A 13,046-nucleotide genomic window follows, 5' to 3' on the forward strand; every position below is an offset into this window, starting at 1 on the left:
CCTGAGTGTTGGGTGTTCTTTTGTTAGCAGTCTTCACCCCACAGCCACACCTCTGTACCTAGGAACCTCTCGTTTTTTATTTGATTAAGTGAGACACGGCAGACAGTGGTAGCCCCGGTGACCCCTCACAACCTTTTCCCCCTCAATTCTCCTACGCCCCCTTCAAGCCTACTTACCTTTGTATCCCTGTGTGCTTCTTTCCTTGGCAACTGACGAGGAGACGGCCCCTGAGGAGGAACCCTTGACCAGGACTTCCACAAGCCAGACGACCCTACAACATCCGGGACACTTGGAGAGAGCGGCGTTTAAAGTCAATAAAACCGATTATTCAGCCCATTTGAAGAGTTACGGTGTTTCCTTCCAACCCCCTCCATACCACCCTTCACAAGTGGCGAGCCAGATAGGAGCCTTGGGGAACCAGCATCCGAAACAGGATGGAGGCCCTCATCCATCAGATGAAGGAGGGCGAGGCTAAACTTGAGTGGGCAGTGGAAAAATCCTCCAGTCAGGCGGAGGCGGACCGTGCAGTCTTTACTTCAGCAATTCAGAACCAAGCTGACAGTTTATTGAAATTAGCCGAGGGACATGCCCAACTCCTGGTCACGTTGGGGCAGGGAAGGGCGAGCAACCCCCCTGGAACAGTGGTTCCCCTTCAGAAGTTCGTACCGGGAGACGACCCCTTGGCGTTTTTTCTGAATTTTGAAAGAGCCGCGAGGGCCAGTGCCTGGCCGGGAGAACGTTGGCCTTTTTATCTCGCCCCCCTCCTAACGGGAGAAGCCCAGGCAGCATACCAGACAATAAACCAAGACGGGACATCCACCTACACGGTGGTAAAACAATATGTGTTGGATCGCCTGGGTGTGGACGACGAGACACACCGCCTAAAGTTCAGACAAGAGCGAGGAGCACCGGGAGACCTGCCAAAAACCTTGTTCTTCAGACTCAAGGGAGCCGCTGACCTCTGGCTCAAACCTCATGAGGCCAATATGGACGAGGTCATGAACAAAATCTATTTAGAACAGTTTCTGGAGGCCCTCCCATATGCCACTCAACGGTGGTTAAAACAACACGCCGGTCTGTCATTGGAACAAGCCATTGAAATGGCGACTGCTTACGCCAGGGCCCAGGGTCGACCACCTATGAAAGAACCAGAGAAACACCCCCGTCCTCCGGGCCCTGTGAAACCTGAAAGAAGGGCCTTACGACCTCCACCCGAGGGAAACCGACCCCGTATCTCCCGACCCGAGAACCCTGCTTACTCGTCCCCCCAATGTTACGACTGTGGAGAGTGGGGCCACATTGCACGGTTCTGTCGCAAGAAAAGAGAGAAAGAAGACGAACCCATGGATATCAGCTATGCACCCCGCTCTGTCCTATTCGCCCAGGAAACCGGGCCCATATTCTACGTAAGTGTGTCTCTCAATGGCAGGAGGGTAAGGGCGCTTCTTGACTCAGGATGCAGGCATTCTGTCATAAAGCGGGAACTGATAGCACCTTCTTGGCTTTTACCAGGGAAGACAGTACATATCCGATGTATACATGGGGACGTGAGAGAATACCCTTTGGCTAGGGTTACCCTGGGGGTCGATGACCGTATACAGTCAGAGGTAGTGGTGGGGGTGGTGGAAGATCTCCCCGAATCACTAATTATAGGGATTGACACCCCGTCCTTTACTCCCCTTTTACAGGCTGCCATAAACCCCACAAAATTCAACGTGTGTCTTACGCCTGAACCCTGGGCTAGAGACAATCACTTTCGGATGGCCCAGTTAAATGATGCAAGTCTCACGCATGCGTGGCAAAAAGCCAGAGACCAACAGGATCCAGGGACTCGTACCTATCCTACCTTCATAGAACAAAACGGTCTCCTCTACCGACTAGCCAAACCTGACACCGTTCCCCAACTGTTGGTTCCCGTAGGGTTCAGAGATCAAATTCTGTTCTTTGCCCATGCTCATCTCTTGGCGGGGCATTCCGGAGCAGAAAAGACTGGTCAGGCCATTTTACAAAAAATGTTTTGGCTGGGGGTGTACGCTCAAATACAGAAGTACTGTCAGGAATGCCAGAGACGCAATCCCTATATTCCCCCTCCCGTTCCCTTAAATCCCCTACCCATTATTGGGACTCCCTTCGACCGCTTGGGTATGGACCTTATAGGACCCTTGCCCAAGTCCGCTAGGGGTCACCAGTATGCTCTGGTGTTGATTGACTATGCCACCAGGTACCCGGAGGCCTTCCCACTTCGTGCCGCAACCTCCAGTGCCATCGCCCAACGACTCGTAGAAGTGTTCTCTCGCATGGGGTTTCCTCGAGAGATCATCACTGATCAAGGCACCCCATTCGTGTCCCGTTTAATGAAACAAGTCTGTGACCAGTTACGCATTAAACATATCACCACCTCTGTGTATCACCCCCAGACAGATGGGCTAGTCGAACGATACAATGGTAGTCTTAAACTTACCTTAAAGAAGCTTCTGTCTGGGGATGGACGGCACTGGGACCAACTGCTCCCCTTGGCCCTCTTTGTACTCCGTAGCCAAAAACAATCCAGTTTAGGGACCTCTTCCTTTGAATTATTGTTTGGGCGTAAACCTCGAACATTACTTGAGATCACTAAAGACAGTTGGGAACGGGAGGGGCTGCAAGAGGCCGAAACCCTACTGGATTACACTCGACAGTTACAGAGCCGGCTACATAAACTGCGAACCTTGGCCCATACACAGTTGTCGGTAGCACAGGACAAACAGATAACATTTTATGACCGAGGCACGAAGTGGAGGGAGTTGGATTTAGGTGACTGGGCACTGGTACTCTTACCCACCTCCACCCACAAGTTAAAAAAAGAGTGGCAAGGACCTTTCAAGATTATAAGAAAGATAGGGAAAACTACGTATATCCTACAGATGAGAGGAAAGAGGACCCAAATGTTCCATATTAACTTGCTGAAGAAGTGGTTGGGACCCCCTCCTTCAGGGGCTCATACGGTGTCTATGGTCTCCTCTCCCTCTCATACTACCCTAGAGACTCCTATCAATCCTGATCTCACCGCTACCCAAACCAGAGAGATACAGTCTCTGCTTATGAGCTTCACAGACATATTTTCTGATCAACCCGGTAGGACCCTCCTAGCCGAGCATTCCATCTCCACACCCCCAAGGTTTGTGGTTAAACAAAAACCTTACCGAATTCCTGAGGCCCGACGAGCCGCCTTTCAGGAGGAGGTCTCCAGGATGTTGGTATCAGGGGTTATCGTTCCCTCACATAGCAATTGGTGTTCCCCCGTTGTGCTTGTACCCAAACCGGATGGCAGCATCCGGTTTTGTATTGACTTTCGGGCCGTGAACAGGGTATCCAAACAAGACGCCTATCCTCTTCCCAGGGTGGATGAACTCATAGAACGCCTTGATGAGGCCCGGTACATAACCACTATCGACCTCACCAAGGGTTACTGGCAGATCCCTTTGGCCCCCGCAGACCAGGAAAAGACAGCGTTCTCCACCCCTTCCGGCCACTACCACTTCACAGTCCTTCCCTTTGGGTTGCATGGGGCTCCCGCCACCTTTCAACGAGCCATGGATACGCTCCTGGCCCCTCACCTAAAATATTCAGGGGCTTATCTCGATGACATTGTGGTCTACAGCAAGACCTGGGAGGAACACATAAGACACTTAGGGAACATCCTGGACAGCCTTAGACGGTCAGGGTTGCACGTCAATGCGAAGAAAACCAGGGTAGCCTTTCAGAAGGTCCGCTATTTAGGGTATCTCCTGGGGGAGGGACATATAGCACCCCAAACCGAGAAAGTGGCCGCCATACAGTCCGTTCCCTATCCAAAGACTAAAAGGGACTTGAGGGCATTTTTAGGGTTGGTGGGGTATTATCGAAGATTCATAGCCCAGTTCGCTACCATAGCGGGCCCTCTCACTGACCTGCTACGCAAAACACACACCTCGCCCAGGTTACAAGCCCCTTCCGACCAAGAAGCCCTTGCGTTTCAAGCCTTGAAGGATGCCCTAACAACCTCCCCTGTACTAGTGACTTCAGCAAAACCTTTATCCTACAGACAGATGCCTCAGGTATTGGGATATGGGCGGTTCTCTCTCAACAAGACCCCGACGGTCACGAACGCCCCCTTCTTTTCCTCAGCAGAAAACTGTTTCCTAGGGAGCAAGCCTACTCAACCATAGAAAAAGAGTGCCTCGCGGTCAAATGGGGGGTTGAAAAACTCCGATATTATTTGGAAGGCAGACCCTTTATCCTTTATACGGATCATGCTCCCCTTACCTGGCTACAAAGGAATCATGGCCATAATGACAGAATCCTCCGATGGTTCCTTGCCCTACAGCCTTATCAAATAGACATCCGACATCGGAAAGGGGTGAACCAGGGTAATGCCGATTTCCTTTCCCGATTCCCTTGTTCCCCCGATCGGGGTACACCTGGGGGAGGGAATTGTCACTGGGTCACTGCTATGGACGAACGAGCTGGAGAGATGCTAGACTGTTCCTTTCCGCCCCGGCCACAGGACTCGTACGGTCCCTTTAACGCAAACGGGGAATCCCTGTGGGAGGAGCCTGCAGGAATCACGTCAGAGGCCGCCGCCCAATCAAGAGCCCTGCTCCCTCGTAAGGGGAACCCGGAAGAGGAGGAGAACGCGAAAGCCGGAGGAAGCAGCGAGAGCGGAGAGAAGGAGACACTAGAGGAGCGAGAGAGCAGCGGGGATCGAGAGAACACGACCGAAGGATACAGCGGAAGCCGAGGTGCGCCGTCGACGGAGCCAGGAGGCCAACAGATACGCCACTCGCCCCACCACGTTCCTGGAGCAGCGTGGCTGGGAAAGGTACGTGATCGTATCCTGAGCCTTTCACAATCACGGGGAGGGACGGGGTGATTGGTGTGAGGGAGGTCACGGAGACGCGGGGAGCCTGAGTGTTGGGTGTTCTTTTGTTAGCAGTCTTCACCCCACAGCCACACCTCTGTACCTAGGAACCTCTCGTTTTTTATTTGATTAAGTGAGACACGGCAGACGGTGGTAGCCCCGGTGACCCCTCACAACCTTTTCCCCCCTCAATTCTCCTACGCCCCCTTCAAGCCTACTTACCTTTGTATCCCTGTGTGTTTCTTTCCTTGGCAACTGACGAGGAGACGGCCCCTGAGGAGGAACCCTTGACCAGGACTTCCACAAGCCAGACGACCCTACAACATCCGTGACAGTTGGAGAGAGCGGCGTTTAAAGTCAATAAAACCGATTATTCAGCCCATTTGAAGAGTTACGGTGTTTCCTTCCAACCCCCTCCATACCACCCTTCACAAGAGGGTTTTCATTAAGGGCACTAATGGGAATAATACCCATGGGAATCTGTTTATAGTCTCTTGTGGTAATGTGCACTGGCCCATGGCCCTGTGTGTGGATCTCCAGAGTACTCACTTTTTTTTAGTTCTTGCAGTGTTGCATTTTTCCTCATCTGATTTGAGTACAAGGCCTTCGTACCGCTATCCTTGGTGTTGATTTTGTGAAGTTTTTATGAGCAGGCTGTTTGCAGCTACCAACTCCTTGTGGTGTAAGTTTCTCACTGGCCACTGTGAGGCAGCGTTGCTGTCAACTTTTCTACCCAGCTGATGGGGTTGCACTTCACACTGAGAGACTTGGTACCAATAATTTCAGGTAAACTGTCACAGCGAAAGCACCAGTCAAAAGGAGTTAGCGCCAGGTTCACGTTCCTGCAGATCTTGCCACTTGGGACTTCCTCTGGCCCAGTCACAACACTCCCCACCCAAATAAGCTAGGTAGTCACCCTGGGTTGAACATGCTGAGCAAGTGCAGTCTCTTTTAAATCTTTCTTCGCATTTTGACAGTAGATGGCGGTCAATAGTCCACCAATGCTTCAGACACTTTTTGGCACTAGCAGAACTCCTCCTTTCAGCTCCAAGACACTCTGAACCTCAAGTGTCAGTTTGGTCACCTGTGCTTGTGGGACTCCTGCGGCCAGCGCTCCTAACTTTAGTTCAACAGTGCATATCTAGGTCTGTGTCTTGGTAGCAGTGTCTGCTTGTGACGCCTGGGCTCCTTCACAACTCCTTCAGAGCAGCATTTTAATCTTGCAGGGGTACCTCCAATGCCCCTCCTGTGCAGAGCAGTCCGCTTTCTCCCTAGAAGTAGTGTGCAGGCAGCCTAGTCGAGTTGTTCTCAGACCTGGCAAGGGGAATTAATGGCCAATACCCCAATCCTGAGGCTCAAAGGAATCTCCCAGTCACCACTGCTGTGGCATCCACAGCTTCTGGTCAAGAAATCTTGGCAAAGTGACTGGAAGTTGCTTTACCATCAGTATTCGCAGATTGCTAACAGTACTTCCAGAATTTTTGGTTTTGTAACCGGTTCTGGGCAGTTCTGCACTTTGCTATGTGTACAAAGACTGGTCCAGCCATGGTCTTTATTACAAATGAAGGTGTAAAGGCAAGGGAAGCTGGGTGTCTTCTCTTCGGGGAAACCCAAAACAATAGCAGAAAGGCAAGGGAGACTCCCCCACTTAAGTACCAGTTACCCTCGGGGGGTTGTGTGGGTGTGAGGGGGGTGTATCCTGTTCCAGAAAACAATCGGCTGGCAATTAACAAGGGTAAATTATCTAACTTAAAAGCACCCCTCTATCTACTTCCTCAGTCTGACCCATTACCAAGGATCCCTGGAATGTTCTGAGGGAAAGCCCAGCAATATTCCTCTTCTGCCAATCTTCCAAATTAGTTCCCACTATATGTCTGATACAAAATGGAACCCAATGGGGCCACAGCCATATGTGCCATATTTTTTTGTACACTCATCCTCTTCTCATTCAAGTAACTTCCACAGAGCATCCATGTCCCAGTTGGATGGGTGAAGTTATCCAGCTGCAGAGGACTGGTAGAACAACTACAAATATTTGGAGATGGTGGTAAGCGGCACTCCCTAGGAGGCAACAGGTATAAAGGTCTGCCCTCCTGCCGTATTCATTTAACTGCCACCTCCGTCTGTACCTTAAAGCCTAGGTGAGAGTAGTCTCCCTCCTAAAAAGGAGGGTGCACTTGGTGTGTTACTCCGACCTGAGAGCGCTGCTGTAGGTTTCAGTCTATCACGGAAATGCCTAATCACACATGCGTGATCATCTTGTTTGCTGCGTTAGGGGTCAAACATACTACAGCTTACTATGGGAAATTCGAGGCAAGGTGCACACTCCCTTGCCATCACAATGGTCGTCAGACCGCCACTGTTTTTTCCTGCCCAGGACCACCATGCATGGATGGAAAATGTTGTAATGTCTCGAAAGTGCATGTTGCTTTCAATGATTCATCATGTTACTAGTTTGAGGCTATCCACAGTTGATGCATACACACAGTTCAACACCACCATACTCCTACGTTTCTTGACTCGTTTGGCTCTCACCTTCTGGCCAAAAAAGCATAAAACTCCAAGATAGCCGTAACGTTTAGTGTTACACTGGTAATAATTGTGGAGAAGGCATTGTTATCTACAAGTATGGTTTTATGCGATTTGAATGTACATTTCATGGGGAGAAATATATTTACTTCTTAAATACAGGTTCCTTTTAATTTTCTTTTCAGCGTGAAAGTTTTTTTTTCCACTCAGAAATAATTTGTCAACATATTGAGTTTAAAGATTCTACGTTTTTAAATAGAATTAAAACTTTGTTGTTTGTCAGCATCAAAAATTCTGATTGGGAGTCGCCAAAATCCCCGAGGCTAAACTGGAAATGATGTAATGACTCAGGACTTCGCAATGACACAGGGGTATGGCAACAGGAATAACTTGATATTAAATCCAGTCTTCTTTTCTCATTGTTGAAAGTTGTGATGACGCAGTCTTGATTCATCCATGTGCAAAGGACCGATCCTTCTCCCCGATACAATTTTTTCTTGCTAAAAATGAGGCCGTGGCCTTTCAGAGAAATACCTTAGCGGGCCGTGTGAATCATTGGGCGAGACCTAACGTATGTATGTATTCTGACTCATCACAAGGAAAATAAATAAGAGGCATAGAGTTTTTTAGAAGCCATTTTGGAGAATACGCCTCTGCAAAAGTTAGTAAAAAGGTTCACAAATCAAGCGCGCTTCTAGTAGATTCTCTTGATCAAATAATTGCCTTTTTGTAAATACGGACATTTTTTAACGCAATGTTGTTTGGGGTGTGTACCCCTGTATGGTGTGTAGAGGGCCTATATCTGTATTCCAAATCAGAAACCACTTCCTAAAGATGACTTTAGTTATGTATCTCCCCAGCACCATTGCAGACAAAGTACTTTAACAAGCAGTCTCAGAAATAGGTCTTGTAAAAAGCAGAAATTAATTGTGAAGATTTACTAGAATTACATCCGTAATGCTATCAAGTAAAATAATTAATGCACATTGTTTATGTGGACAGGCTGTCCACACCCAGTCTAACGGCGTAAATGGAGCTAGCTAACAATAGGACACCAGACACCACATTCTCCCACAGACTACAGTATTAGATTTGGAAGCATTGATAGTCAATTCGTTTATACCAGTTTCGATCAACACATTTGCATTCCCACCGCGATCTTTGCTAAGATGACAGTGTCATATTACAACACAATATTATGCTATAATTCAAGCTTGTGGGGGTGGGCTCTGGGAAATATGCTTGTCTTCTGAAGTCATGCATGCAAGTGACCCATTTATAGGCTAAACAGCGCTAAAACTCACCCCTGTATTAGACTCATATATGTCTTGTTTTACCATTTACCAAGCAGTGCTTTTTAGGTGTGGTTTGTTAGTGAAGCTCTCTCCTTGAACTTACGTGATAACAGAAAAAAAGCTTTAAGAAGCAGAATAGAGAGAGAGGCTTTAGCTCCGCCCTCATTTTGGTCTTCCTCCTCACTGGATTGGATTTGGAAGAAGTTGTGTGCTTCCGCTGAAAAACAGTGCTTGTATTGCACAGATTATGCGCAATACAGTAGGCCTGAGTCGAATATGATGACGATTATGTGTTCAGGGCTCTAGACCTAGTTGGTTCATTGGGAAAAGTTATGTCAGATGCCTTATATCTCATTTGTCCATTTTGAAAAGTTGTTTTAAAGGCAGTAACTCCGAATTATTTATTGTGAACAACATATGTTAAAGCCAATATGCCTTTATGTGTGGATTGTTATTACACTGTGTTAAAGCCTTATATAAGTATGTTCTAACATCAGTTTCCACCGATTATTTTAGTAGCAAAGTGCTGTGGTCGACTGGTCCGAAAACCATGTTTATTTGGAAGGTTGTTGTATTTTAGGCCTGGCTTGACTTCACAGCTGTCTGCGAATGCTTTTGTTATCTCCAGAAGGAAAGGTTTAAGAGATAGTACTAAGAGAGGCACAGTGACTCTGCCCTCATGTTTATCTTCTCTACAAGTATCTGATTGAAAAGAAAAGTTGGGTTGGTATCCTTAAGAGGAAGTTTCATTGCTTATAACTGACGAGACCTTATTAACAATGACCCTAGGTCAAATGAAGTAGGCAGGGGCTTTGCATGTTATAACCACGAGACTAATACAGTAGGAGGGGGTTTCAAATTTTAAACTCCGATAAATATCGCAAGGGGCTTTACATTGAACTGCTTGTCAAAAACATATCGTTTGGCTTTACATTGTGAACTCGCTCAGAAGTGCAATAGTAAGGGGTTTTACATTTAGAACTCTGATTAATGCTTTATATTTACATTGTGACCTTCTTAACAAATACCATAGAAACAGGCTACTACACACTACTATTTGATCAATACAATTGGAATTGGTTTTACATTGGAAACTATAATTAATGCAGTAGATTTTGTTTTGGGAGGGCTTAGGACGTATTTTAGAGAAGATAATTTATTATCTGCTAGTCCTCCTTTGTGCTGAACGTAAACCCTGGGTTTCTGAAATAATTAGCATTATTTAACTTAGTCCAAGCACCTTGCATTTAATTTGGAAGTTGTGTGCTAATCTGAGCAGCAGAGCTCCGAAAACATGTATTTGATTTCAGTTCTGTTATTGCTTGTTAGAAAAGATTAAGCATATACATTATTTTACTCTCTCAATTGGCGATGTTCTTTTTTTAATGTTATTTTGTAGGAACAGGCTTGAAGCTTATAAAGGTTGCCAACATCCTGTTGGGAATTAGAGAATAATAAGGAGAAAATATTTTCTTTTATAAAGATTACACTTCATCGGCTTACTTATAGTTTCCTCTGTTAAACCGTGAGCCAGGTGTACTATTTTACTGATCGCAAAAAGCCATGCAATTTGCTACCATTTTTTTGCTACCAAAATATTATTTTGCAAACTGACCTATGTAAAAAATAGGTCTGTTTTGTTAAATAAGAAATCTGAGTGGGTCTCAGTCCAACATACCTAGTTAACATTAATTATGTTGATTGCTAATTGTAAATCACTTCAGTTGGGTAAAATCACCGGGATGGTTGGCTGCAGGGGTCTGTAGACCATCACAGTCCTTGAGAAATCTTCTCGCCCACTCGCTATTGTGAGTTTGATTTTATCAGGGCAAACTATTTTTAAAGCCTACTGACCCATATTGCCAGCAGCCATTTTCCATTCCCAACACAACTTTAGTCTTTGGTACTATCCATTGTCAATACTAAATTGGTAAGTTGAGTCTCCAAGATAGGCACAGACTTAACATGCAACAATGATTAGCCACAATATTCAGTTTCACAGCTTGAGGACGCAGTTATCAATCGGTCACACAGTGGTGGCAGTTCCATTTGTTGGTATTAGATAGACAGTTTATACAATACTGCACTGTTGTCTCACTTGTGAGATGCACTTTTGTAAAAGAACTTCTGGTTTATTGCTGTATCTAGGAGTACACTCTAAACAACTTAATTTTCTGCGTCCGCTTTCCAACTAGTTAGCAAGTCCAGGGTTTTAAAACAATATTTGAGTGATAGTAGAACAGAATATCAAAGAATTTAGATATAAATCTTGGAAAGCCAGAACTATCAAATAAACGTCATTTTTTTAATGAACATTATTTTTGCTGAAGCTCACATGCTGTAGCAAACCAACTATAACCAACCTTTTGTTTTTTCCATAACTTCTGGCTAAAATGTTAAATTCTAAAGAAATTACTTGAACTGTACATGAGGTATACGTAGTTAGCTCTCAGAATTAAGGCTAAAAACAAACAAACTCTCATATACGAAATATATCTTTGATAAAGAAAAGCAATGTCAAAGGAAATGGGGGTAGAAGTGGCAAAGTGACCTCCCTAATAAATACAAAACAATGTTGGCTTTTAGTATCAAGAGAAATGTGTTTATAGGTGAAAAATGAAAGCCCAGGATTGTAGAAGTCCTTTCACATCTTTATCAACTAGAAATAAGAAGATAATCCAAGTACAATCCATGCCATTGTCTTTGGTAGATATTAATCCTCATATTAGAGTTCTTAAATTCTAAAGAGTGTGGTTATAATTGACTTCCATGTGTGGTCTTCCACCTATCTGTCGAAAATGAGGGAGCTATTTTGGATAGACTACTAAGTGCCCTTTTTAAGGCAGATAGCACTCTGTCTTCATGATGCATATTGGGTAGGACACGCCCTTGTTACTGCTAATTTAGCTTATTTGACATTAGTTTCTTTTATTGGACATTGGAGAAGACTGATGTCGGCCAAATTGAAGAATGGGCAGATTCCATTCATCTGCTGGCCCCAAATGAGATGCCATTTCATTCTGCAATATCTACCATGGACCATTGTTTAACAATTGAATGATTGGCTAAGAAATAATCTGGGACAGACAAGTATTGTTTATTCATTGCCTTTATTGACTTGAAGGCACTGTTTAACTTAACTCAGTTCCATTTCTTGATCACATCTGCTTGAGATTGTTAAGGCATCTACATAGAACGGATTGACACTGATCATGTATTCAATGTAATTTTTCTACTTGCAGTAGAATATTGAAGACTCATAGCTACATATTTTATTTATAGATATATATTTAGTACAACTGATATCTAGTATGGTGCCTGCTGCTAGTAACAGCTGATTTTGTACTGAGCCAACCCAGCAAGGAGTTAGAGACTATAAATCCAACTCTTCATGAATTTGTAAATGACAGAAGTTCCTTGATAGATCGAGATACAGAGGAAGATTGTTCTAGAGATGGTATGCTTAAACGGAAAAGGATCTTCCTCCAGAGCAAGTAAGATTTAACTTAAGAAAGATTAGCACGTTGGCATCAGAAGAACTCAGCAGTTGTTTAGGGTGAGGCAGATGGAATTTATGTTGGCGATAGAGAGGCCCAGCCTGATAATTGCTTTTTGCACTATTCAAAGGGATTTGAAGAGGATCCTTTTTGGACATGGGAAGCCAGTGTTCTTTGTCCAAGGCTTCAGAACCAGAAGAATGAAGGGAAAAGCCAAAGCGAATCTTGCTATGGCAGTCTGGATCCTATAGAGGCGTTTGAGCAGGTAGTCAGTGGAGCAGAGGAATAAAGAGTTCCCATGATCCAGCCGGCTCAAAATTGCACCTCAAAATTGCCACCTGGACCACTAGTCCAACAACGGCAAGGTGATGGATGGACTACTTGAATTAGTCTCAGCCACTGACAATCGCTTTGGACCACACTTCAGGCCATCTTTTTTCACCCACCATGCCACCTCAGTTTGGATCCAGCCATACGCAAATCAGTCTTGACCCTGCTCCAAAAGGAACAGTCCAGCCAGTTCCTCACTGAAACAGAACACAAGCAATCCAATATCGGTTTCACCTTTATTGTGGCTCTTCAGTTGTATACTTTTTTGTATACTTTAGTGGACCACCAGTGGACGAGTAGAATCCAGATTGTTGACCTAACTAGACAGAGAAAGATCCTCCTCCAAGTGAAACCCGATGTTTCTCATAGCCAACTAGGATGTGGGAGAAGTGTCACTTGGCCAAGGCTAATTAACAGAAAGAAGTGGCCTTATGATCTCACCTGTAGAGCAGCTGAGAACCTCTGTTTTATCTTCACTAAATTTGAGAGTGTTCAGAGTGAGCCAAGAAGTGATAT

The 13,046-nt window shown here is 45.4% G+C and overlaps 1 protein-coding gene across 2 annotated transcripts in view; it reads left to right on the forward strand.

Moving 5' to 3' along the window:
* The window catches only part of SMIM14 (small integral membrane protein 14), a 402,244-nt gene that overhangs the window by 301,700 nt on the left and 87,498 nt on the right, over positions 1-13,046 (forward strand). The window lies entirely within an intron of this gene.

Source organism: Triturus cristatus, chromosome 2_2, assembly GCF_964204655.1.
Source record: "Triturus cristatus chromosome 2_2, aTriCri1.1, whole genome shotgun sequence".
Taxonomy (NCBI): Eukaryota; Metazoa; Chordata; class Amphibia; order Caudata; family Salamandridae; genus Triturus; species Triturus cristatus.